The sequence below is a fragment of the Oncorhynchus gorbuscha genome, linkage group LG21 (genome assembly GCF_021184085.1).
Source record: "Oncorhynchus gorbuscha isolate QuinsamMale2020 ecotype Even-year linkage group LG21, OgorEven_v1.0, whole genome shotgun sequence".
NCBI classification, from domain to species: domain Eukaryota; kingdom Metazoa; phylum Chordata; class Actinopteri; order Salmoniformes; family Salmonidae; genus Oncorhynchus; species Oncorhynchus gorbuscha.
This window is the reverse complement of record NC_060193.1, coordinates 60,819,591-60,846,030: the sequence shown is the minus strand read 5'-3', so window position 1 is coordinate 60,846,030 and position 26,440 is coordinate 60,819,591. Positions and strand designations below refer to the sequence as shown.

The 26,440-nt window shown below is 47.7% G+C and overlaps 1 protein-coding gene across 1 annotated transcript in view; it reads right to left on the bottom strand.

Moving 5' to 3' along the window:
* The window catches only part of LOC124008070 (cilia- and flagella-associated protein 47-like), a 39,561-nt gene that overhangs the window by 11,818 nt on the left and 1,303 nt on the right, over positions 1–26,440 (bottom strand). The gene's annotated exons all lie outside the window — the stretch shown is intronic.

Below are 26,440 nucleotides of genomic sequence, written 5' to 3'. Positions count from 1 at the left end.
ACCTCTCTCCCTGCATCTCCATCTCTCTCTCTCCAAGCCCCTCCATCCCTACCTCTTTCTCTCCTCTCTCCCAGCCCCTCCATCCCTTCCTCTCTCCCAGCCCCTCCATCCCTTCCTCTCTCCCAGCCCCTCCATCCTCTCTCCTCTCTCCCTCCTCTCTCCAAGCCCCTCCTTCCTCTCTCCTCTCTCCCTCCTCTCTCCAAGCCCCTCCATCCTCTCTCCTCTCTCCCTCCTCTCCCAAGCCCCTCCATCCTCTCTCCTCTCTCCCTCCTCTCTCCAAGCCCCTCCATCCTCTCTCCTCTCTCCCTCCTCTCTCCAAGCCCCTCCAACCTCTCTCCTCTCTCCCTCCTCTCTCCAAGCCCCTCCATCCTCTCTCCTCTCTCCCTCCTCTCTCCAAGCCCCTCCATCCTCCATCCTCTCTCCTCTCTCCCTCCTCTCTCCAAGCCCCTCCATCCTCTCTCCTCTCTCCCTCCTCTCTCCATGCCCCTCCATCCTCTCTCCTCTCTCCCTCCTCTCTCCAAGCCCCTCCATCCTCTCTCCTCTCTCCCTCCTCTCTCCAAGCCCCTCCATCCTCTCCTCTCTCCCTCCTCTCTCCAAGACCCTCCATCCTCTCTCCTCTCTCCCTCCTCTCTCCAAGCCCCTCCATCCTCTCTCCTCTCTCCCTCCTCTCTCCAAGCCCCTCCATCCTTTCTCCTCTCTCCCTCCTCTCTCCAAGCCCCTCCATCCTCTCTCCTCTCTCCCTCCCCTCTCCAAACCCCTCCATCCTCTCTCCTCTCTCCCTCCTCTCTCCAAGCCCCTCCATCCTCTCTCCTCTCACCTCTCTCCCTCCTCTCTCCAAGCCCCTCCATCCTCTCTCCTCTCTCCCTCCTCTCTCCAAGCCCCTCCATCCTCTCTCCTCTCTCCCTCCTCTCTCCAAGCCCCTCCATCCTCTCTCCTCTCTCCATGCCCCCTCATCCTCTCTCCTCTCTCCCTCCTCTGTCCAAGCCCCTCCATCCTCTCTCCTCTCTCCATGCCCCTCCATCCTCTCTCCTCTCTCCATGCCCCTCCATCCTCTCTCCTCTCTCATTCCTCTCTCCAAGCCCCTCCATCCTCTCTCCCTCCTCTCTCCAAGCCCCTCCATCCTCTCTCCTCTCACCTCTCTCCCTCCTCTCTCCAAGCCCCTCCATCCTCTCTCTTCTCTCCCTCCTCTCTCCAAGCCCCTCCATCCTCTCTCCTCTCTCCCTCCTCTCTCCAAGCCCCTCCATCCTCTCTCCTCTCTCCATGCCCCTCCATCCTCTCTCCTCTCTCCCTCCTCTCTCCAAGCCCCTCAATCCTCTCTCCTCTCTCCCTCCTCTCTCCAAGCCCCTCCATCCTCTCTCCTCTCCCCCTCCTCTCTCCAAGCCCCTCCATCCTCTCTCCTCTCTCCTCTCTCCAAGCCCCTCCATCCTCTCTCCTCTCTCCTCTCTCCAAGCCCCTCCATCCTCTCTCCTCTCTCCAAGCCCCTCCATCCTCTCTCCTCTCTCCCTCCTCTCTCCAAGCCCCTCCATCCTCTCTCCCTCTCCCTCCTCTCTCCAAGCCCCTCCATCCTCTCTCCTCTCTCCCTCCTCTCTCCTCTCTCCTCTCTCCAAGCCCCTCATCCTCTCTCCTCTCTCCTCTCTCCTCTCTCCAATCCCCTCCATCCTCTCTCCTCTCTCCAAGCCCCTCCATCCTCTCTCCTCTCTCCAAGCCCCTCCATCCTCTCTCCTCTCTCTCTCTCCAAGCCCCTCCATCCTCTCTCCTCTCTCCAAGCCCCTCCATCCTCTCTCCTCTCTCCCTCCTCTCTCCAAGCCCCTCCATCCTCTCTCTCTCTCTCCCTCCTCTCTCCCTCCTCTCTCCAAGCCCCTCCATCCTCTCTCCTCTCTCCCTCCTCTCTCCTCTCTCCTCTCTCCAAGCCCCTCATCCTCTCTCCTCTCTCCTCTCTCCTCTCTCCAATCCCCTCCATCCTCTCTCCTCTCTCCAAGCCCCTCCATCCTCTCTCCTCTCTCCAAGCCCCTCCATCCTCTCTCCTCTCTCCTCTCTCCTCTCTCCAAGCCCCTCCATCCTCTCTCCTCTCTCCTCTCTCCAAGCCCCTCCATCCTCTCTCCTCTCTCCAAGCCCCTCCATCCTCTCTCCTCTCTCCTCTCTCCAAGCCCCTCCATCCTCTCTCCTCTCTCCATGCCCCTCCATCCTCTCTCCTCTCTCCCTCCTCTCTCCAAGCCCCTCCATCCTCTCTCCTCTCTCCATCCTCTCTCCATGCCCCTCCATCCTCTCTCCTCTCTCCCTCCTCTCTCCAAGCCCCTCCATCCTCTCTCCTCTCTCCCTCCTCTCTCCATGCCCCTCCATCCTCTCTCCTCTCTCCCTCTTCTCTCCAAGCCCCTCCATCCTCTCTCCTCTCTCCATGCCCCTCCATCCTCTCTCCTCTCTCCCTCCTCTCTCCAAGCCCCTCCATCCTCTCTCCTCTCTCCTCTCTCCTCTCTCCTCTCTCCTCTCTCCTCTCTCCTCTCTCCTCCCTCTCTCCTCTCTCCCTCCTCTCTCCAAGCCCCTCCATCCTCTCTCCTCTCTCCCTCCTCTCTCCAAGCCCCTCCATCCTCTCTCCTCTCTCCCTCCTCTCCAAGCCCCTCCACCCTCTCTCCTCTCTCCCTCCTCTCTCCAAGCCCCTCCATCCTCCATCCTCTCTCCTCTCTCTCTCCTCTCTCCAAGCTCTCCAAGCCCCTCCATCCTCTATCCTCTCTCCCTCCTCTCTCCAAGCCCCTCCATCCTCCATCCTCTCTCCCTCCCTACTCTCCAAGCCCCTCCATCCTCCATCCTCTCTCCCTCTCCCTCTCTCTCCAAGCCCCTCCATCCTCCATCCTCTCTCCTCTCCCTCCTCTCTCCAAGCCCCTCCATCCTCTCTCCTCTCTCCCTCCTCTCTCCAAGCCCCTCCATCCCCTCCATCTCCTCTCTCCAAGCCCCTCCATCCTCTCTCCTCTCTCCTTTCTCCTCTCTCCAAGCCCCTCCATCCTCTCTCCTCTCTCCAAGCCCCTCCATCCTCTCTCCTCTCTCATCATGGCTGACTCACTCTATTATCTGATTCATATGCTGCCTAGTTTCTGGATGTGTCTCAAATGGCACGCTATTCCCTATATAGGGCACTACTTTAGACCCTATTCCCTATATAGTGCACTACTTTAGACCCTATTCCCTATTAATAGTCTACCATTTGGGACGCATCCCTCCGACGGTGATCAGAGAGGCATGGAGCCTTATTTCCACAACAGACTGCACAGTGAAAGACTCCCCGTGCCAGAGTGTGTGTGATACTGTGTGTGATACTGTGTGACACTCCAGCCTGGCGTCTACACCTTGTGTGTGTATATAGACATTGTGAATCATGTGTCTGAGTGGACCAAGTGGCACTGCACTCTACTCCTCCTCAATTAAACACCCTTCTCTCTCTCTCTATCTCTCTCTCTCTCTCCCTCCCTCCATCCCTCCTCTCTCCTCCTCCCAGCCCCTCCATCCCTACCTCTCTCCCTCCTCTCTCCCAGCCCCTCCATCCCTACCTCTCTCCCTCCTCTCTCCCAGCCCCTCCATCCACCTCCCCCTCCCTCTCCCCTCCATCCCTACCTCTCTCCCTCCTCTCTCCCAGCCCCTCCATCTCTACCTCTCTCCCTACTAGCCCCTCCATCCCTCCTCTCTCCCTCCTCTCTCCCAGCCCCTCCATCCCTACCTCTCTCCCTCCTCTCTCCCAGCCCCTCCATCCCTACCTCTCTCCCTCCTCTCTCCCAGCCCCTCCATCCCTACCTCTCTCCCTCCTCTCTCCCAGCCCCTCCATCCCTACCTCTCTCCCTCCTCTCTCCCAGCCCCTCCATCCCTACCTCTCTCCCTCCTCTCTCCCAGCCCATCCATCTGTCTCTCTAAGCCCCTCCATCCCTCCCTCCCTCCTCTCTCCCAGCCCCTCCATCCCTACCTCTCTCTCTCCTCTCTCCAAACCTGTCCACCCCTACCTCTATCCCTCCTCTCTCCCAGCCCATCCATCCCTACCTCTCTCTCTCCTCTCTCCCAGCCCCCCCATCTCTCTCTCCAAGCTCCTCTATCCCTACCTCTCGTCCTCCTCTCCGATGACTGGAGAGACAACAACAGAACCCTGATGACTGGAGAGACAACAACAGAACCCTGATGACTGGACAGACAACAGAACCCTGATGACTGGAGAGACAACAACAGAACCCTGATGACTGGAGAGACAACAACAGAACCCTGATGACTGGACAGACAACAACAGAACCCTGATGACTGGAGACAACAACAGAACCCTGATGACTGGACAGACCAACAGAACCCTGACTGGACAGACAACAGAACCCTGATGACTGGAGAGACAACAACAGAACCCTGATGACTGGACAGACAACAACAGAACCCTGATGACTGGACAGACAACAACATAATCAAATCAAATCAAATCACATGTATTTATATAGCCCTTCTTACATCAGCTGATATCTCAAAGTGCTGACTGGACAGAAACCCAGAACCTAAAACTCCAAACAGCAAGCAATGCAGGTGTAGAAGCACGTCCATCCCAGAACCCTGATGACTGGACAGACAACAGAACCCTGATGACTGGACAGACAACAACAGAACCCTGATGACTGGACAGACAACAACAGAACCCTGATGACTGGAGAGACAACAACAGAACCCTGATGACTGGACAGACAACAGAACCCTGATGACTGGACAGACAACAACAGAACCCTGATGACTGGACAGACAACAGAACCCTGATGACTGGACAGACAACAACAGAACCCTGATGACTGGACAGACAACAACAGAACCCTGATGACTGGACAGACAACAACAGAACCCTGATGACTGGACAGACAACAGAACCCTGATGACTGGACAGACAACAACAGAACCCTGATGACTGGAGAGACAACAACAGAACCCTGATGACTGGAGAGACAACAGAACCCTGATGACTGGACAGACAACAACAGAACCCTGATGACTGGAGAGACAACAACAGAACCCTGATGACTGGACAGACAACAGAACCCTGATGACTGGACAGACAACAGAACCCTGATGACTGGACAGACAACAGCAGACCCTGATGACTGGACAGACAACAGAACCCTGATGACTGGACAGACAACAACAGAACCCTGATGACTGGACAGACAACAGAACCCTGATGACTGGACAGACAACAACAGAACCCTGATGACTGGACAGACAACAGAACCCTGATGACTGGACAGACAACAACAGAACCCTGATGACTGGACAGACAACAGAACCCTGATGACTGGACAGACAACAACAGAACCCTGATGACTGGACAGACAACAACAGAACCCTGATGACTGGACAGACAACAACAGAACCCTGATGACTGGACAGACAACAACAGAACCCTGATGACTGGACAGACAACAACAGAACCCTGAGAACCCTGATGACTGGACAGACAACAACAGAACCCTGATGACTGGACAGACAACAACAGAACCCTGATGACTGGAGAGACAACATGACTGGAGAAACCCTGATGACTGGACAGACAACAACAGAACCCTGATGACTGGACAGACAACAGAACCCTGATGACTGGACCAACAACAGAACCCTGATGACTGAACAGACAACATCAGAACCCTGATGACTGGAGACAACAACAGAACCCTGATGACTGGACAGACAACCCTGATGACTGGAGAACAACAACAGAACCCTGATGACTGGACAGACAACAACAGAACCCTGATGACTGGACAGACAACAACAGAACCCTGATGACTGGACAGACAAGAACAACAGAACAGAACCCTGATGACTGGACGGACAACAGAACCCTGATGACTGGAGAGACAACAACAGAACCCTGATGACTGGACAGACAACAACAGAACCCTGATGACTGGAGAGAGAACAGAACCCTGATGACTGGACAGACAACAGAACCCTGATGACTGGACAGACAACAACAGAACCCTGATGACTGGACAGACAACAGAACCCTGATGACTGGACAGACAACATCAGAACCCTGATGACTGGACAGACAACAGAACCCTGATGACTGGAGAGACAACAACAGAACCCTGATGACTGGACAGACAACATCAGAACCCTGATGACTGGACAGACAACATCAGAACCCTGATGACTGGAGAGACAACAACAGAACCCTGATGACTGGACAGACAACAACAGACCCTGATGACTGGACAGACAACAGAACCCTGATGACTGGACAGACAACAACAGAACCCTGATGACTGGACAGACAACAGAACCCTGATGACTGGAGAGACAACAACAGAACCCCTGATGACTGGACAGACAACAGAACCCTGATGACTGGAGACAACAGAACCCCTGATGACTGGAAGACAACAGAACCCTGATGACTGGACAGACAACAGAACCCTGATGACTGGAGAGACAACAACAGAACCCTGATGACTGGACAGACAACATCAGAACCCTGATGACTGGACAGACAACAACAGAACCCTGATGACTGGAGAGACAACAACAGAACCCTGATGACTGGACAGACAACAGAACCCTGATGACTGGACAGACAACAGAACCCTGATGACTGGACAGACAACAACAGAACCCTGATGACTGGACAGACAACAGAACCCTGATGACTGGACAGACAACAACAGAACCCTGATGACTGGACAGACAACAACAGAACCCTGATGACTGGACAGACAACAACAGAACCCTGATGACTGGACAGACAACAGAACCCTGATGACTGGACGGACAACAACAGAACCCTGATGACTGGAGAGACAACAACAGACAACAGACAACAACAGAACCCTGATGACTGGACAGACAACAGAACCCTGATGACTGGACCAACAACAGAACCCTGATGACTGGATGATGACTGGACAGACCCTGATGACTGGACGGACAACAGAACCCTGATGACTGGACGGACAACAACAGAACCCTGATGACTGGACAGACAACAACAGAACCCTGATGACTGGACAGACAACAACAGAACCCTGATGACTGGACAGACAACAGAACCCTGATGACTGGAGAGACAACAACAGAACCCTGATGACTGGACAGACAACAGAACCCTGATGACTGGAGAGACAACAACAGAACCCTGATGACTGGACAGACAACAGAACCCTGATGACTGGACAGACAACAGAACCCTGATGACTGGACAGACAACAACAGAACCCTGATGACTGGACAACAGAACCCTGATGACTGGACAGACAACAGAAACCCTGATGACTGGACGGACAACAACAGAACCCTGATGACTGGAAGACAACAGAACCCTGATGACTGGACAGACAACAACAGAACCCTGATGACTGGACAGACAACAACAGAACCCTGATGACTGGAGAGACAACAACAGAACCCTGATGACTGGACAGACAACAACAGAACCCTGATGACTGGACAGACAACAACAGAACCCTGATGACTGGACGGACAACAACAGAACCCTGATGACTGGACAGACAACAGAACCCTGATGACTGGACAGACAACAACAGAACCCTGATGACTGGACGGACAACAACAGAACCCTGATGACTGGACGGACAACAACAGAACCCTGATGACTGGACAGACAACAACAGAACCCTGATGACTGGACAGACAACATCAGAACCCTGATGACTGGACAGACAACAGAACCCTGATGACTGGACAGACAACAACAGAACCCTGATGACTGGACAGACAACAGAACCCTGATGACTGGACGGGCAACAGAACCCTGATGACTGGACAGACACAACAGAACCCTGATGACTGGACAGACAACAACAGAACCCTGATGACTGGAGACAGACAACAGAACCTGATGACTGGACAGACAACAGCAGAACCCTGATGACTGGACAGACAACAGAACCCTGATGACTGGACAGACCCTGATGACTGGACAGAACCCTGATGACTGGACAGACAACAGAACAGAACCCAGAACCCTGATGACTGGACAGACAACAACAGAACCCTGATGACTGGACAGACAACAACAGAACCCTGATGACTGGACAGACAACAACAGAACCCTGATGACTGGACAGACAACAGAACCCTGATGACTGGAGACAGAACCCTGATGACTGGACGGACAACAACAGAACCCTGATGACTGGACAGACAACAGAACCCTGATGACTGGACGGACAACAGAACCCTGATGACTGGACGGACAACAGAACCCTGATGACTGGACGGACAGACAACAGAACCCTGATGACTGGACGGACAACAACAGAACCCTGATGACTGGAGAGACAACAGCAGAACCCTGATGACTGGAGAGAACCCTGATGACTGGACAGACAACAACAGAACCCTGATGACAACAACAGAACCCTGGACTGGACAGACAACAGAACCCTGATGACTGGACAGACAACAACAGAACCCTGATGACAGAGACAACAACAGAACCCTGATGACTGGACAGACAACAGAACCCTGATGACTGGAGACAACAACAGAACCCTGATGACTGGACAGACAACAACAGAACCCTGATGACTGGACAGACAACAACAGAACCCTGATGACTGGACAGACAACAGAACCCTGATGACTGGACAGACAACAACAGAACCCTGATGACTGGACAGACAACAACAGAACCCTGATGACTGGACAGACAACAGAACCCTGATGACTGGACCAACAGAACCCTGATGACTGGAGAGACAACAACAGAACCCTGATGACTGGACAGACAACAACAGAACCCTGATGACTGGACAGACAACAGAACCCTGATGACTAGAGAGACAACAACAGAACCCTGATGACTGGACAGACAACAACAGAACCCTGATGACTGGACACAACAACAGAACCCTGATGACTGGAGAGACAACAACAGAACCCTGATGACTGGACAGACAACAGAACCCTGATGACTGGACAGACAACAACAGAACCCTGATGACTGGACAGACAACAACAGAACCCTGATGACTGGACAGACAACAACAGAACCCTGATGACTGGACAGACAACAACAGAACCCTGATGACTGGACAGACAACAGAACCCTGATGACTGGAGAGACAACAACAGAACCCTGATGACTGGACAGACAACAACAGAACCCTGATGACTGGAGAGACAACAACAGAACCCTGATGACTGGACAGACAACAACAGAACCCTGATGACTGGACAGACAACAACAGAACCCTGATGACTGGACAGACAACAACAGAACCCTGATGACTGGACAGACAACAACAGAACCCTGATGACTGGACAGACAACAACAGAACCCTGATGACTGGACTGATGACTGGACAGACAACAACAGAACCCTGATGACTGGACAGACAACAACAGAACCCTGATGACTGGACAGACAACAACAGAACCCTGATGACTGGACAGACAACAACAGAACCCTGATGACTGGATGATGACTGGACAGACAACAACAGAACCCTGATGACTGGACAGACAACAACAGAACCCTGATGACTGGACAGACAACTGGAGACAACAACAGAACCCTGATGACTGGACAGACAACAACAGAACCCTGATGACTGGACAGACAACAGAAACCCTGATGGACAGACAACAACAGAACCCTGATGACTGGAGACAACAGAGAACCCTGATGACTGGACAGACAACAACAGAACCCTGATGACTGGACAGACAACCCTGATGACTGGAGAACCCTGATGACTGGAGAGACAACAACAGAACCCTGATGACTGGAGAGACAACAACAGAACCCTGATGACTGGAGAGACAACAACAGAACCCTGATGACTGGACAGACAACAGAACCCTGATGACTGGACAGACAACAACAGAACCCTGATGACTGGACAGACAACAACAGAACCCTGATGACTGGACGGACAACAACAGAACCCTGATGACTGGACAGACAACAACAGAACCCTGATGACTGGACGGACAACAACAGAACCCTGATGACTGGAGAGACAACAACAGAACCCTGATGACTGGAGAGACAACAACAGAACCCTGATGACTGGAGAGACAACAACAGAACCCTGATGACTGGACAGACAACAACAGAACCCTGATGACTGGACAGACAACAACAGAACCCTGATGACTGGACGGACAACAACAGAACCCTGATGACTGGACAGACAACAACAGAACCCTGATGACTGGACGGACAACAACAGAACCCTGATGACTGGAGACAACAACAGACAACTGGAGAGACAACAACAGAACCCTGATGACTGGAGAGACAACAACAGAACCCTGACAACAGAACCCTGATGACTGGAGAGACAACAACAGAACCCTGGAGAGACAACATCAGAACCCTGATGACTGGAGAGACAACAGAACCCTGATGACCAACAACAGAACCTGATGACTGGAGACAACAACAGAACCCTGACAGAGACAACAACAGAACCCTGATGACTGGAGAGACAACAACAGAACCCTGATGACTGGACAGACAACAACAGAACCAGAACCCTGATGACTGGAGACAACAACAGAACCCTGATGACTGGACGGACAACAACAGAACCCTGATGACTGGACAGACAACAACAGAACCCTGATGACTGGACGGACAACAACAGAACCCTGATGACTGGAGAGACAACAACAGAACCCTGATGATTGGAGAGACAACAACAGAACCCTGATGACTGGAGAGACAACAACAGAACCCTGATGACTGGAGTTTAAGATCCAAATGACCTTTCGTAATGAAATCTCATCTGTCCTGAGTTGGTAGTATAATCTTAAAATCAAACTAAATGACTCACCTCTTCTGCTCCTTGCTAGAGCGGTTTTGGGTTGGCGACTTCGTTATGATATATCATGTCATCTTTTTCCATTTCAATGCTTAAGATGATGAGAGAAAAGGAGGACCCCGCACATTGCTTTTGATAGTATCACAGCTCTTTAATAGGCTTTAGGTATCAGCCTCACGGCCTCATGTCCTTTAGGTATCAGCCTCACGGCCTTTAGGTATCAGTCTCATGTCCTTTAGGTATCAGCCTCATGTCCTTTAGGTATCAGCCTCATGTACTTTAGGTATCAGCCTCACGGCCTTTAGGTATCAGCCTCATGTCCTTTCTCATGTCCTTTAGGTATCAGCCTCATGTCCTTTAGGTATCAGCCTCATGTCCTTTAGGTATCAGCCTCATGTCCTTTAGGTATCAGTCTCATGTCCTTTAGGTATCGGCCTCATGTCCTTTAGGTATCGGCCTCACGGCCTTTAGGTATCGGCCTCATGTCCTTTAGGTATCGACCTCACGGCCTTTAGGTATCAGCCTCATGTCCTTTAGGTATCTTTAGGTATCAGCCTCATGTCCTTTAGGTATCAGCCTCATGTCCTTTAGGTATCTTTAGGTATCAGCCTCATGTCCTTTAGGTATCAGCCTCATGTCCTTTAGGTATCAGCCTCACACCTTTAGGTATCAGCCTCATGTCCTTTAGGTATCAGCCTCATGTCCTTTAGGTATCAGCCTCACAGCCTTTAAACATCTTCAGTATCAGCCTCATGTCCTTTAGGCCTTTAAACATCTTCAGGTATCAGCCTCATGTCCTTTAGGTATCGCCTCACGGTCTTTAGGTATCTTTAGGTATCAGCCTCACGGCCTTTAGGTATCTTTAGGTATCAGCCTCACGGCCTTTAGGTATCAGCCTCACGGCCTTCAGCCTCATGGCCTTTAGGTATCTTCAGGTATCAGCCTCACGGGCTTTCGGTATCTTTAGGTATCAGCCTCACGGCATTCAGCCTCACAGCCTTTCCTTCTTTATTTTTCTAAATGTATTCAACTGTTACCGTGCACCTGCAAGAAAGATAGCTCAGATGTGTGAGTTCCATTTGAATTTTGAATGTTTAAGAAGATGTTCATTGGCTGTGACTGAATCCAATAATATTTGATACATTTCTCATTCCTTTTGATTCAAAAAAAGAGTGTTTCTGTGTGTTTGGTAGCGTAAACATGTTAAACATCCCAGAGGCCATAGTCCAAATACTGTGAACATTCTCTTTTATGTAGAGGGGAGTTAGATAGATAACACAATGTACCTGAAATCACCCCAACTGTCTGTCTCCATTAGGAGTTTATTATATCAAGGGCATTATGGGATATATTTGTTAACTTCAAATGGCCTTAAAGAAAAGACATGGGAGAAGTCAAAAACCTTCAGTAATGACAGCATGGAGTTAAATCAACAGTCCATTAATTATAATGACAGCATGGAGTTAAATCAACAGTCCATTAATTATAATGACAGCATGGAGTTAAATCAACAGTCCATTCATTATAATGACAGCATGGAGTTAAATCAACAGTCCATTCATTATAATGACAGCATGGAGTTAAATCAACAGTCCATTCATTCTAATGACAACATGGAGTTAAATCAACAGTCCATTCATTATAATGACAGGATGGAGTTAAATCAACAGTTCATTCATTCTAATGACAGCATGGAGTTAAATCAACAGTCCATTCATTATAATGACAGCATGGAGTTAAATCAACAGTCCATTCATTATAATGACAGCATGGAGTTAAATCAACAGTCCATTCATTAATGGAAAAAAGAAAAAACATATTTTTACCTTTATTTAACGAGGCAAGTCAGTTAAGAACAAATTCATATTTACAATGACGGTCTAGGAACAGGGGGTTAACTGGTAAAGGAACAGTGGGTTAACTGGTCTAGAAACAGTGGGTTAACTGGTCTAGGAACAGTGGGTTAACTGCCTTGTTCAGGGGCAAAACAACAGATTTTTACCTTGTCAGCTCGGGGATTCAAACGAGCAACCTTTAGGTTACCAGTGTAGCAGTCTAACCACTAGGCTACCTGCCTCCTCCCTCGAACCACTAGGCTACCTGCCTCCCCCCTCCAACCACTAGGCTACCTGCCCCCCCCCTCTAACCACTAGACTATGTGCCCCCCCCTCTAACCACTAGGCTACCTGCCTCTCCCCTCTAACCACTAGGCTACCTGCCCCCTCTAACCACTAGGCTACCTGCCTCTCCCCTCTAACCACTAGACTACCTGCCTCCCCTCTAACCACTAGGCTACCTGCCTCCCCTCTAACCACTAGGCTACCTGCCTCCCCTCTAACCACTAGGCTACCTGCCTCCCCTCTAACCACTAGGCTACCTGCCTCTCCCCTCTAACCACTAGGCTACCTGCCTCCCCCTCTAACCACTAGGCTACCTGCCTCCCCCTCTAACCACTAGGCTTCCTGCCTCCCCCTCTAACCACTAGGCTTCCTGCCTCCCCTCTAACCACTAGGCTTCCTGCCTCCCCCTCTAACCACTAGGCTACCTGCCTCCCCTCTAACCACTCGGCTACCTGCCTCCCCTCTAACCACTGGGCTACCTGCCCCCCTCTAACCACTAGGCTTCCTGCCTCCCCCTCTAACCACTAGGCTTCCTGCCTCCCCTCTAACCACTAGGCTACCGGCCTCCCCCTCTAACCACTAGGCTACCTGCCTCCCCCCTCTAACCACTAGGCTACCTGTAAGAGACATAAGAGACATAGCTTCCACCTCATCAGATGTTATAACTGTTCTTTATAAGAGACATAGCTTCCACCACATCAGATGTTATAACTGTTCTTTATAGTCAGAGACACAGCTTCCACCTCATCAGATGTTATAACTGTGTTCTGTATAGTCAGAGACACAGCTTCCACCTCATCAGATGTTATAACTGTTCTTTATAGTCAGAGACATAGCTTCCACCTCATCAGATGTTATAACTGTTCTTTATAGTCAGAGACACAGCTTCCACCTCATCAGATGTTATAACTGTTCTTTATAAGAGACATAGCTTCCACCTCATCAGATGTTATAACTGTTCTTTATAGTCAGAGACGCAGCTTCCACCTCATCAGATGTTATAACTGTTCTTTAGTCAGAGACACAGCTTCCACCTCATCAGATGTTATAACTGTCCTTTACAGTCAGAGACATAGCTTCCACCTCATCAGATGTTATAACTGTTCTTTACAGTCAGAGACACAGCTTCCACCTCATCAGATGTTATAACTGTTCTTTATAAGAGACATAGCTTCCACCTCATCAGATGTTATAACTGTTATTTATAGCTTGTTCTCGACCAACAGCTTACCATCAAGTGTCCACATGCTTGTTCTCGACCAACAGCTTACCATCAGGGTCCACATGCATGTTCTCTACCAACAGCTTACCATCAAGTGTCCACATGCTTGTTCTCTACCAACAGCTTACCATCAAGTGTCCACATGCTTGTTCTCGACCAACAGCTTACCATCAAGTGTCCACATGCTTGTTCTCGACCAACAGCTTACCATCAAGTGTCCACATGCTTGTTCTCGACCAACAGCTTACCATCGGGTGTCCACATGCTTGTTCTCTACCAACAGCTTACCATCAGGTGTCCACATGCTTGTTCTCGACCAACAGCTTACCATCGGGTGTTCAAATGCTTGTTCTCGACCAACAGCTTACCATCAAGTGTCCACATGCTTGTTCTCTACCAACAGCTTACCATCAAGTGTCCACATGCTTGTTCTCGACCAACAGCTTACCATCAAGTGTCCACATGCTTGTTCTCTACCAACAGCTTACCATCAGGTGTCCACATGCTTGTTCTCGACCAACAGCTTACCATCGGGTGTTCAAATGCTTGTTCTCGACCAACAGCTTACCATCAAGTGTCCACATGCTGTTCGTAGTCTTTTGACTATGAATCGAGCTGCACGGGTCACAGCTGCTCGTCGGAACACACGGTTGACTGTTTCGAAGGCTTCTAACATCGTCATGTAATTCAGTTACTCTGACGATCTTTTCAGACACCACATCACTTCAACACGACTGTTTATTAATCAGCTCTCTGATGGGTTTATTAATCAGCTCTCTGATGGGTTTATTAATCAGCTCTCTGATGGGTTTATTAATCAGCTCTCTGATGGGTTTATTAACCAGCTCTCTGATGGGTTTATTAATCAGCTCTCTGATGGGTTTATTAATCAGCTCTCTGATGGGTTTATTAATCAGCTCTCTGATGGGTTTATTAATCAGCTCTCTGATGGGTTTATTAATCAGCTCTCTGATGGGTTTATTAATCAGCTCTCTGGTGGGTTTATTAATAAGCTCTCTGATGGGTTTATTAATCAGCTCTCTGATGGGTTTATTAATCAGCTCTCTGATGGGTTTATTAATCAGCTCTCTGATGGGTTTATTAATCAGCTCTCTGATGGGTTTATTAATCAGCTCTCTGGTGGGTTTATTAATCAGCTCTCTGATGGGTTTATTAATCAGCTCTCTGATGGGTTTATTAATCAGCTCTCTGATGGGTTTATTAATCAGCTCTCTGATGGGTTTATTAATCAGCTCTCTGATGGGTTTATTAATCAGCTCTCTGATGGGTTTATTAATCAGCTCTCTGATGGGTTTATTAATCAGCTCTCTGATGGGTTTATTAATCAGCTCTCTGATGGGTTTATTAATAAGCTCTCTGATGGGTTTATTAATCAGCTCTCTGATAGGTTTATTAATCAGCTCTCTGATGGGTTTATTAATCAGCTCTCTGATGGGTTTATTAATCAGCTCTCTGATGGGTTTATTAATCAGCTCTCTGATGGGTTTATTAATCAGCTCTCTGGGTTTATTAATCAGCTCTCTGATGGGTTTATTAATCAGCTCTCTGATGGGTTTATTAATCAGCTCTCTGATGGGTTTATTAATCAGCTCTCTGATGGGTTTATTAATAAGCTCTCTGATGGGTTTATTAATCAGCTCTCTGATGGGTTTATTAATCAGCTCTCTGATGGGTTTATTAATCAGCTCTCTGATGGGTTTATTAATCAGCTCTCTGATGGGTTTATTAATCAGCTCTCTGATGGGTTTATTAATCAGCTCTCTGATGGGTTTATTAATAAGCTCTCTGATAAGCTCTCTGATGGGTTTATTAATCAGCTCTCTGATGGGTTTATTAATCAGCTCTCTGATGGGTTTATTAATCAGCTCTCTGATGGGTTTATTAATCAGCTCTCTGATGGGTTTATTAATCAGCTCTCTGATGGGTTTATTAATCAGCTCTCTGATGGGTTTATTAATCAGCTCTCTGATGGGTTTATTAATAAGCTCTCTGATGGGTTTATTAATCAGCTCTCTGATGGGTTTATTAATCAGCTCTCTGATGGGTTTATTAATAAGCTCTCTGATGGGTTTATTAATCAGCTCTCTGATGGGTTTATTAATCAGCTCTCTCTCTCTGATGGGTTTATTAATCAGCTCTCTGATGGGTTTATTAATCAGCTCTCTGATGGGTTTATTAATCAGCTCTCTGATGGGTTTATTAATCAGCTCTCTGATGGGTTTATTAATCAGCTCTCTGATGGGTTTATTAATAAGCTCTCTGATGGGTTTATTAATCAGCTCTCTGATGGGTTTATTAATCAGCTCTCTGATGGGTTTATTAATAAGCTCTCTGATGGGTTTATTAATCAGCTCTCTGATGGGTTTATTAATCAGCTCTCTGATGGGTTTATTAATCAGCTCTCTGATGGGTTTATTAATCAGCTCTCTGATGGGTTTATTAATCAGCTCTCTGATGGGTTTATTAATCAGCTCTCTGATGGGTTTATTAATAAGCTCTCTGATGGGTTTATTAATCAGCTCTCTGATGGGTTTATTAATCAGCTCTCTGATAGGTTTATTAATCAGCTCTCTGATGGGTTTATTAATCAGCTCTCTGATGGGTTTATTAATCAGCTCTCTGATGGGTTTATTAATCAGCTCTCTGATGGGTTTATTAATCAGCTCTCTGATGGGTTTATTAATCAGCTCTCTGATGGGTTTATTAATCAGCTCTCTGATGGGTTTATTAATCAGCTCTCTGATGGGTTTATTAATCAGCTCTCTGATGGGTTTATTAATCAGCTCTCTGATGGGTTTATTAATCAGCTCTCTGATGGGTTTATTAATCAGCTCTCTGATGGGTTTATTAATTCTCTGATGGGTTTATTAATCAGCTCTCTGATGGGTTTATTAATCAGCTCTCTGATGGGTTTATTAATCAGCTCTCTGATGGGTTTATTAATCAGCTCTCTGATGGGTTTATTAATAAGCTCTCTGATGGGTTTATTAATCAGCTCTCTGATGGGTTTATTAATCAGCTCTCTGATGGGTTTTATTAATAAGCTCTCTGATGGGTTTATTAATAAGCTCTCTGATGGGTTTATTAATCAGCTCTCTGATGGGTTTATTAATCAGCTCTCTGATGGGTTTATTAATCAGCTCTCTGATGGGTTTATTAATCAGCTCTCTGATGGGTTTATTAATCAGCTCTCTGATGGGTTTATTAATCAGCTCTCTGATGGGTTTATTAATCAGCTCTCTGATGGGTTTATTAATCAGCTCTCTGATGGGTTTATTAATCAGCTCTCTGATGGGTTTATTAATCAGCTCTCTGATGGGTTTATTAATCAGCTCTCTGATGGGTTTATTAATCAGCTCTCTGATGGGTTTATTAATAAGCTCTCTGATGGGTTTATTAATCAGCTCTCTGATGGGTTTATTAATAAGCTCTCTGATGGGTTTATTAATAAGCTCTCTGATGGGTTTATTAATAAGCTCTCTGATGGGTTTATTAATCAGCTCTCTGATGGGTTTATTAATCAGCTCTCTGATGGGTTTATTAATCAGCTCTCTGATGGGTTTATTAATCAGCTCTCTGATGGGTTTATTAATCAGCTCTCTGATGGGTTTATTAATCAGCTCTCTGATGGGTTTATTAATAAGCTCTCTGATGGGTTTATTAATCAGGTCTCTGATGGGTTTATTAATAAGCTCTCTGATGGGTTTATTAATAAGCTCTCTGATGGGTTTATTAATAAGCTCTCTGATGGGTTTATTAATCAGCTCTCTGAGTTTATCTTCTACACAGACGGTTCAAGCATTGTGAAGGGGGGTGTGAGGAAGGCAGGCTTGGCAGTGACTACAATGGACCACTATGTGATAGTGACAGACACATTACCTGCAGGAACATCAGCACAGCTGGCACAAATGTTTTTTTTTTTGACAGAAGCATGTAAACAGGCTGAAGGAAAAAATCTACACAGACTCAAGGTTTGCTTTTGGCATTACACATTAATTTGGAAAAATAAGGAAAAACACAGAATTCACCAGGGGTTGATGGCTCTACTGAATACTCTCCTGTGAAGAATGGACCAGAGGTGATGGCTCTACTGAATACTCTCCTGTGAAGAATGGACCAGATGATGGCTCTACTGAATACTCTCCTGTGAAGAATGGACCAGAGGTGATGGCTCTACTAATACTCTCCTGAAGAATTTACCAGGGGGTGATGGCTCTACTGAATGCTCCCCTGTGAAGAATGGACCAGAGGTGATGGCTCTACTGAATACTCTCCTGTGAAGAATGGACAGAGGTGATGGCTCTACTGAATACTCTCCTGTGAAGAATGGACCAGGGGTGATGGCTCTATTAATGCTCTCCTGTGAAGAATGGACCAGAGGTGATGGCTCTACTGAATACTCTCCTGTGAAGAATGGACCAGGGGTGATGGCTCTACTGAATACTCTCCTGTGAAGAATGGACCAGAGGTTTGGCTCTCTGAATACTCTCCTGTAAGAATGGACCAGAGGTGATGGCTCTACTGAATACTCTCCTGTGAAGAATGGACCAGAGGTGATGGCTCTACTGAATACTCTCTGTGAAGAATGGACCAGAGGTGATGGCTCTACTGAATACTCTCCTGTGAAGAATGGACCAGGGGTGATGGCTCTACTGAATGCTCTCCTGTGAAGAATGGACCAGAGGTGATGGCTCTACTGAATACTCTCCTGTGAAGAATGGACCAGAGGTGATGGCTCTACTGAATACTCTCCTGTGAAGAATGGACCAGGGGTGATGGCTCTACTGAATGCTCTCCTGTGAAGAATGGACCAGAGGTGATGGCTCTACTGAATACTCTCCTGTGAAGAATGGACCAGAGGTGATGGCTCTACTGAATACTCTCCTGTGAAGAATGGACCAGAGGTGATGGCTCTACTGAATACTCTCCTGTGAAGAATGGACCAGAGGTGATGGCTTTTGGCTGAATACTCTCCTGTGAAGAATGGACCAGAGGTGATGGCTCTACTGAATACTCTCCTGTGAAGAATGGACCAGAGGTGATGGCTCTACTGAATACTCTCCTGTGAAGAATGGACCAGAGGTGATGGCTCTACTGAATACTCTCCTGTGAAGAATGGACCAGGGGTGATGGCTCTACTGAATGCTCTCCTGTGAAGAATGGACCAGGGTGATGGCTCTACTGAATGCTCTCCTGTGAAGAATGGACCAGAGGTGATGGCTCTACTGAATACTCTCCTGTGAAGAATGGACCAGAGGTGATGGCTCTACTGAATACTCTCCTGTGAAGAATGGACCAGAGGTGATGGCTCTACTGAATGCTCTCCTGTGAAGAATGGACCAGAGGTGATGGCTCTACTGAATACTCTCCTGTGAAGAATGGACCAGGGGTGATGGCTCTACTGAATGCTCTCCTGTGAAGAATGGGCCAGAGGTGATGGCTCTACTGAATGCTCTCCTGTGAAGAATGGACCAGAGGTGATGGCTCTACTGAATACTCTCCTGTGAAGAATGGGCCAGGGGTGATGGCTCTACTGAATACTCTCCTGTGAAGAATGGAAAAGGGGTGATGGCTCTACTGAATGCTCTCCTGTGAAGAATGGACCAGAGGTGATGGCTCTACTGAATACTCTCCTGTGAAGAATGGACCAGAGGTGATGGCTCTACTGGATACTCTCCAGTTACCTGGTTGCAATTTTGAAAATGAATGCACATGTAAAAATCTTAACATGTAACGGTTTTCTTCTGCTGAAGGAGAGGAGGACCAAAATGCAGCGTGGTTAGTGTTCAACATCTTTAATATAGACAAATAACGAGAACACTACAAAATACAAAACAATACATGTGAACACTGAAACAGTCCTATGTGGTGCAATGACAAAAGACAATCACCCACAAAAAACACCAAAGAACATGGCTGCCTAAATATTCCCAATCAGATACAACCATAAACACCTGCCTCTAATTGAGAACCAATCTAGGCAACCATAGACTTTCAAAAACACCTAGGATAGAAAACACCCCATAAACATACAAAACCCCTAGACCAGACAAAGCACATAAATGCCCCATGTCACACCCTGACCCAACCAAAATAATAAAGAAAACAAAGATAACTAAGGCCAGGGCGTGACATAACAGAGACGAGAGTAAAGGTAATGGCCTGGCTGACGGAACTCCAGACCACCTTTGCTCCACACACAGAGATGCGTACAAAGCTCTCACTCGCCCTACATTTGGCAAATCTGAACAAAACTATATCCTCCGGATTTCTGCTTAGAATTAAAAACTAATGCAGGAAGTACCAGTGACTCGCTCATTAAGGAAGTGGTCAGACGACACAGATGCTAAGCTACAGGACTGTTTTGCTAGGTCAGACTGGAATATGTTCCGGTATTCCTCCTATGGCATTGAGGAGTACACCACATCAATCACTGGCTTCATCAATAACTGCAGCGATGAAGTCATCCCCACAGTGAATGTACGTACATACCCCAACCAGAAGCCATGGATTACAGGCAACATCTTCACTGAGCTAAACGGTAGAGCTGCCGATTTCAAGGAGCGGGACTCTAACCCAGACGCTTATAAGATGTCCCACTACGCTCACCAACGAACCATCAAACAGGCAACGCGAGTTCCTCTTGTTGCTATGTTCAGTCTTACCTCTGCTAGCACATGATAGCAATAAGGGGAAGAATGACTGGGAAGCTAACTGCCAATAACGCATTAAGCTGAACTCCGTCTAGCAGAGACATCTTTCTATTAGCAACTATTAATTAGGAGCTTATATGAGCTTAAGAAATTGCCAAGGACTCCAGCCACCCGAGTCATAGACTGTTTTCTCTGCTACCGCACGGCAAGCGATACCGGAGGGCCAAGTCAAGGTCCAAGAGGCTTCTAAACAGCTTCAACCCCCAAGCCTCCTGAACAGTTAATCAAATGGCTACCCGGAATATTTGCATTGTACCCAACCCCCATTTTTACTCTGCTGCTACTCACTGTTTATAATCCATGACAAGTCACTTTACCTCGAACCGAATTGACATATTACCTCCATTACCTCGACTAACTGGTGCCCCCGCACATTGACTCTGTACATATTACCTCAATTACCTCGACTAACTGGTGCCCCCACACATTGACTCTGTACATATTACCTCTATTACCTCGACTAACTGGTGCCCCCACACATTGACTCTGTACATATTACCTCAATTACCTCGACTAACTGGTGCCCCCGCACATTGACTCTGTACATATTACCTCAATTACCTCGACTAACTGGTGCCCCCGCACATTGACTCTGTACATATTACCTCAATTACCTCGACTAACTGGTGCCCCCACACATTGACTCTGTACATATTACCTCCATTACCTCGACTAACTGGTGCCCCCGCACATTGACTCTGTACATATTACCTCAATTACCTCGACTAACTGGTGCCCCCACACATTGACTCTGTACATATTACCTCCATTACCTCGACTAACTGGTGCCCCCGCACATTGACTCTGTACATATTACCTCCGTTACCTCGACTAACTGGTGCCCCCACACATTGACTCTGTACATATTACCTCCATTACCTCGACAAACTGGTGCCCCCACACATTGACTCTGTACATATTACCTCCATTACCTCGACAAACTGGTGCCCCCACACATTGACTCTGTACATATTACCTCCATTACCTCGACAAACTGGTGCCCCCGCACATTGACTCTGTACATATTACCTCCGTTACCTCGACTAACTGGTGCCCCCACACATTGACTCTGTACATATTACCTCCATTACCTCGACAAACTGGTGCCCCCGCACATTGACTCTGTACATATTACCTCCATTACCTCGACTAACTGGTGCCCCCGGACTCTGTACATATTACCTCTATTACCTCGACAAACTGGTGCCCCCGCACATTGACTCTGTACATATTACCTCCATTACCTCGACAAACTGGTGCCCCCACACATTGACTCTGTACATATTACCTCCATTACCTCGACTAACTGGTGCCCCCGCACATTGACTCTGTACATATTACCTCCATTACCTCGACTAACTGGTGCCCCCGCACATTGACTCTGTACATATTACCTCCATTACCTCGACAAACTGGTGCCCCCGCACATTGACTCTGTACATATTACCTCCATTACCTCGACAAACTGGTGCCCCCGCACATTGACTCTGTACATATTACCTCCATTACCTCGACAAACTGGTGCCCCCACACATTGACTCTGTACATATTACCTCCATTACCTCGACTAACTGGTGCCCCCACACATTGACTCTGTACCTGAACCCCCTGTACAGTGGCTTGCAAAACTATTCACCCCCCTTGGCATTTTTCCTATTTTGTTGCCTTTACAACCTGGAATTAAAATTGATTTTTTTTGGGGGGGGGTTGTATCATTTGATTTACACAACATGCCTACCACTTTGAAGATGCAAAATCGTTTTTATTGTGAAACAAACAAGAAATAAGACAAAAAAAACAGAAAACTTGAGCGTGCATAACTAATCAGCCCCCAAAGTCATTACTTTGTAGAGCCACCTTTAGCTCCAAATACAGCTACATGTCTCTTGGGGTATGTCTCTATAAGCTTGGCACATCTAGCCACTGGGACTTTTGCCCATCCTTCAATGCAAAACTGCTCCAGCTCCTTCAAATTGGATGGGTTCCACAACGATTTTTAAGTCATACTGCAGATTCACAATTGGATTGAGGTCTGTGCTTTGACTAGGCCATTCCAAGACATTTAAATGTTTCCCACTCGAGTGTTGCTTTAGCAGTATGCTCCAGCTCTGTGGAGGGTACGGCTTAAAGTGGTCCTATGGACAGATACTCCAATCTGTGGAGCTTTGCAGCTCCTTCGGGGTTATCTTTGGTCTCTTTGTTGCCTCTCTGATTAATGCCCTCCTTGCCTGGTCTGTGAGTTTTGGTGGGCGGCCCTCTCTTGGCAGGTTTGTTGTGGTAGCATATTCTTTCCATTTTTTAATAGTGGATGTAATGATGCTCCGTGGGATGTTCAATGTTTTTTGATACTTTTTTCATAACCCAACTCTGATCTGTACTTCTCCACTACTTTGTCCCTGACCTGTTTTGGAGAGCTCCTTGGTCTTCATGGTGCTCCCTGGTCTTCATGGTGCTCCTTGGTCTTCATGGTGCTCCTTGGTCTTCATGGTGCTCCCTGGTCTTCATGGTGCTCCCTGGTCTTCATGGTGCTCCTTGGTCTTCATGGCGCTCCTTGGTCTTCATGGTGCTCCTTGGTCTTCATGGTGCTCCCTGGTCTTCATGGTGCTCCTTGGTCTTCATGGTGCTCCCTGGTCTTCATGGTGCTCCTTGCTCTTCATGGTGCTCCTTGGTCTTCATGGTGCTCCTTGGTCTTCATGGTGCCGCTTGCTTAGTGGTGTTGCCTTTCAGAACAGGTGTATATATACTGAGATCATGTGACACTTAGATTGCACACAGGTGGACTTTATTTAACTAATTATGTAACTTCTGAAGGTAATCGGTTGCACCATATGAATACATATGCACACACCACTTTCCGTTTTTTATTTTGTAGAATTTTTCATTTTATTTTTTAAATTACATTTCAGGAATTTGGACCATTTTGTGTAAGTCCATTAAACAAAAATCTATTTAAATTACAGTTTGTAATGCAACAAAATATTAACCCCCTGTATATAGCCTTCACATTGACTCTGTACCAGAACCCCTGGTTGTCAGATAGCCAGGTAGCCATGTGGCCAGGTAGAAAGGTGGCCATGTAGCCATGATGCCAGGTAGTCATGTGGCCAGGTAGAAAGGTGGTCATGTAGCCAGGTGGTCATGTAGCCAGGTGGTCATGTAGCCAGGTAGCCATGTAGCCAGTTGGCCAGGGAGCCATGTAGCCATTTGGCCAGGTAGCCAGGTAGTCTGGTAGCCATGTAGCCAGTTGGCCAGGGAGCCATGTAGCCATGTGGCCAGGTAGCCAGGTAGTCTGGTAGCCATGTTGCCAGGTGTTCAGGTAGCCAGGTAGCCAGGTGGCCATGTAGCCAGGTAGTCTGGTAGCCAGGTGGCCATGTTGCCAGGTGGCCAGGTAGTCTGGTAGCCAGGTATTCTGGTAGCCAGGTAGTCTGTTAGCCAGGTAGTCTGGTAGCCAGGGGCCATGTAGACAGGTAGTATGGTAGCCAGGTAGTCTGGAAGCTAGGTAGTCTGGTAGCCATTTAGCCATGTAGCCATGTAGCCATGTAGCCAGGTGGCCAGGTGGCCAGGTGGCCAGGTAGCCATGTAGACAGGTTGTCTGGTAGCCAGGTAGTCTGGAAGCTAGGTAGTCTGGTAGCCGTGTAGCCATGTAGCCTGGTAGTCTGGTAGCCAGGTAGTCTGGAAGCTAGGTAGTCTGGTAGGCATGTAGCCATGTAGACAGGTAGTCTGGTAGCCAGGTGGCCATGTAGACAGGTAGTCTGGTAGCCAGGTAGTCTGGAAGCTAGGTAGTCTTGTAGGCATGTAGCCATGTAGCCAGGTAGTCTTGTAGCTAGGTGGCCATGTAGACAGGTAGTCTGGTAGCCAGGTAGTCTGGAAGCTAGGTAGTCTTGTAGGCATGTAGCCATGTAGCCAGGTAGTCTTGTAGCCAGGTGGCCATGTAGACAGGTAGTCTGGTAGCCAGGTAGTCTGGAAGCTAGGTAGTCTGGTGGCCATTTAGATATGTGTTCATCGACTACAGCTCGGCATTTAACACCATAATGCCCTCCAAGCTCGTCATAAGCTCGAGACCCTGGGTCTCGACCCCGCCCTGTGCAACTGGGTACTGGACTTCCTGACGGGCCACCCTCAGGTGGACTTGTGGACTTCAGGAAACAGCAGAGGGAACACCCCCCTATCCACATCGATGGAACAGTAGTGGAGAGGGTAGTACGTTTAAGTTCCTCGGCGTACACATCACAGACAAACTGGATTGGTCCACTCACACAGACAGCATCGTGAAGAAGGCGCAGAAGCGCCTCTTCAACCTCAGGAGACTGAAGAAATTTGGCTTGTCACCTAAAGCACTCACAAACTTATACAAATGCACAATCGAGAGCATCCTGGCGGGCTGTATCGCCGCCTAGTACAGCAACTGCTTCGCCCACAACCGTAAGGCTCTCCAGAGGGTAGTGAGGTCTGCACAACGCATCACCGGGGGCAAACTACCTGCCCTCCAGGACACCTACACCACCCGATGTCACAGGTAGGCCATAAAGATCATCAAGGACAACAACCACCAGAGCCACTGCCTGTTACCCCCCGCTATCATCCAGAAGGAGAGGTCAGTACAGGTGCATCAAAGCTGGGACCGAGAGACTGAAAAACAGCTTCTATCTCAAGGCCATCAGACTGTTAAACAGCCACCACTAACATTGAGTGGCTGCTGCCAACACACTGACTCAACTCCAGCCACTTTAATAATGGGAATTGATGGGAAATTATGTAAAATATATCACTAGCCACTTTAAACAATGCTACCTAATATAATATTACATACCTTACATTATTCATCTCATATGTATATGTATATACTGTACTCTATATCATCTACTGCATCTTTATGTAATACATGTATCACTAGCCACTTTAACTATGCCACTTTGTTTACATACTCATCTCATATGTATATACTGTACTCGATACCATCTACTGTATCTTGCCTATGCTGCTCTGTACCATCACTCATTCATATATCTTTATGTACATATTCTTTATCCCCTTACACTTGTGTCTATAAGGTAGTAGTTTTGGAATTGTTAGCTAGATTACTTGTTGGTTATTACTGCATTGTCAGAAGCACAAGCATTTCGCTACACTCGCATTAATATCTGCTAACCATGTGTATGTGACAAATAACATTTGAATTGATTTGATATGTGGTCATGTAGCCAGGTAGTCAAGTTCCTCCCAAATGGAACCCTATTCCCTTTATAGTGCACTACATCTAGACTGTTGGAACCATATGAACTCTGGTAGAAAGTAGTGCACTACATCTAGACTGTTGGAACCATATAAACTCTGGTAGAAATCTAGTAGTGCACTACATCTAGACTGTTGGAACCATATAAACTCTGGTAGAAAGTAGTGCACTACATCTAGACTGTTGGAACCCTATAAACTCTGGTAGAAAGTAGTGCACTACATCTAGACTGTTGGAACCATATAAACTCTGGTAGAAAGTAGTGCACTACATCTAGACTGTTGGGCCATTGGAACCCTATAAACTCTGGTAGAAATTAGTGCACTACATCTAGACTG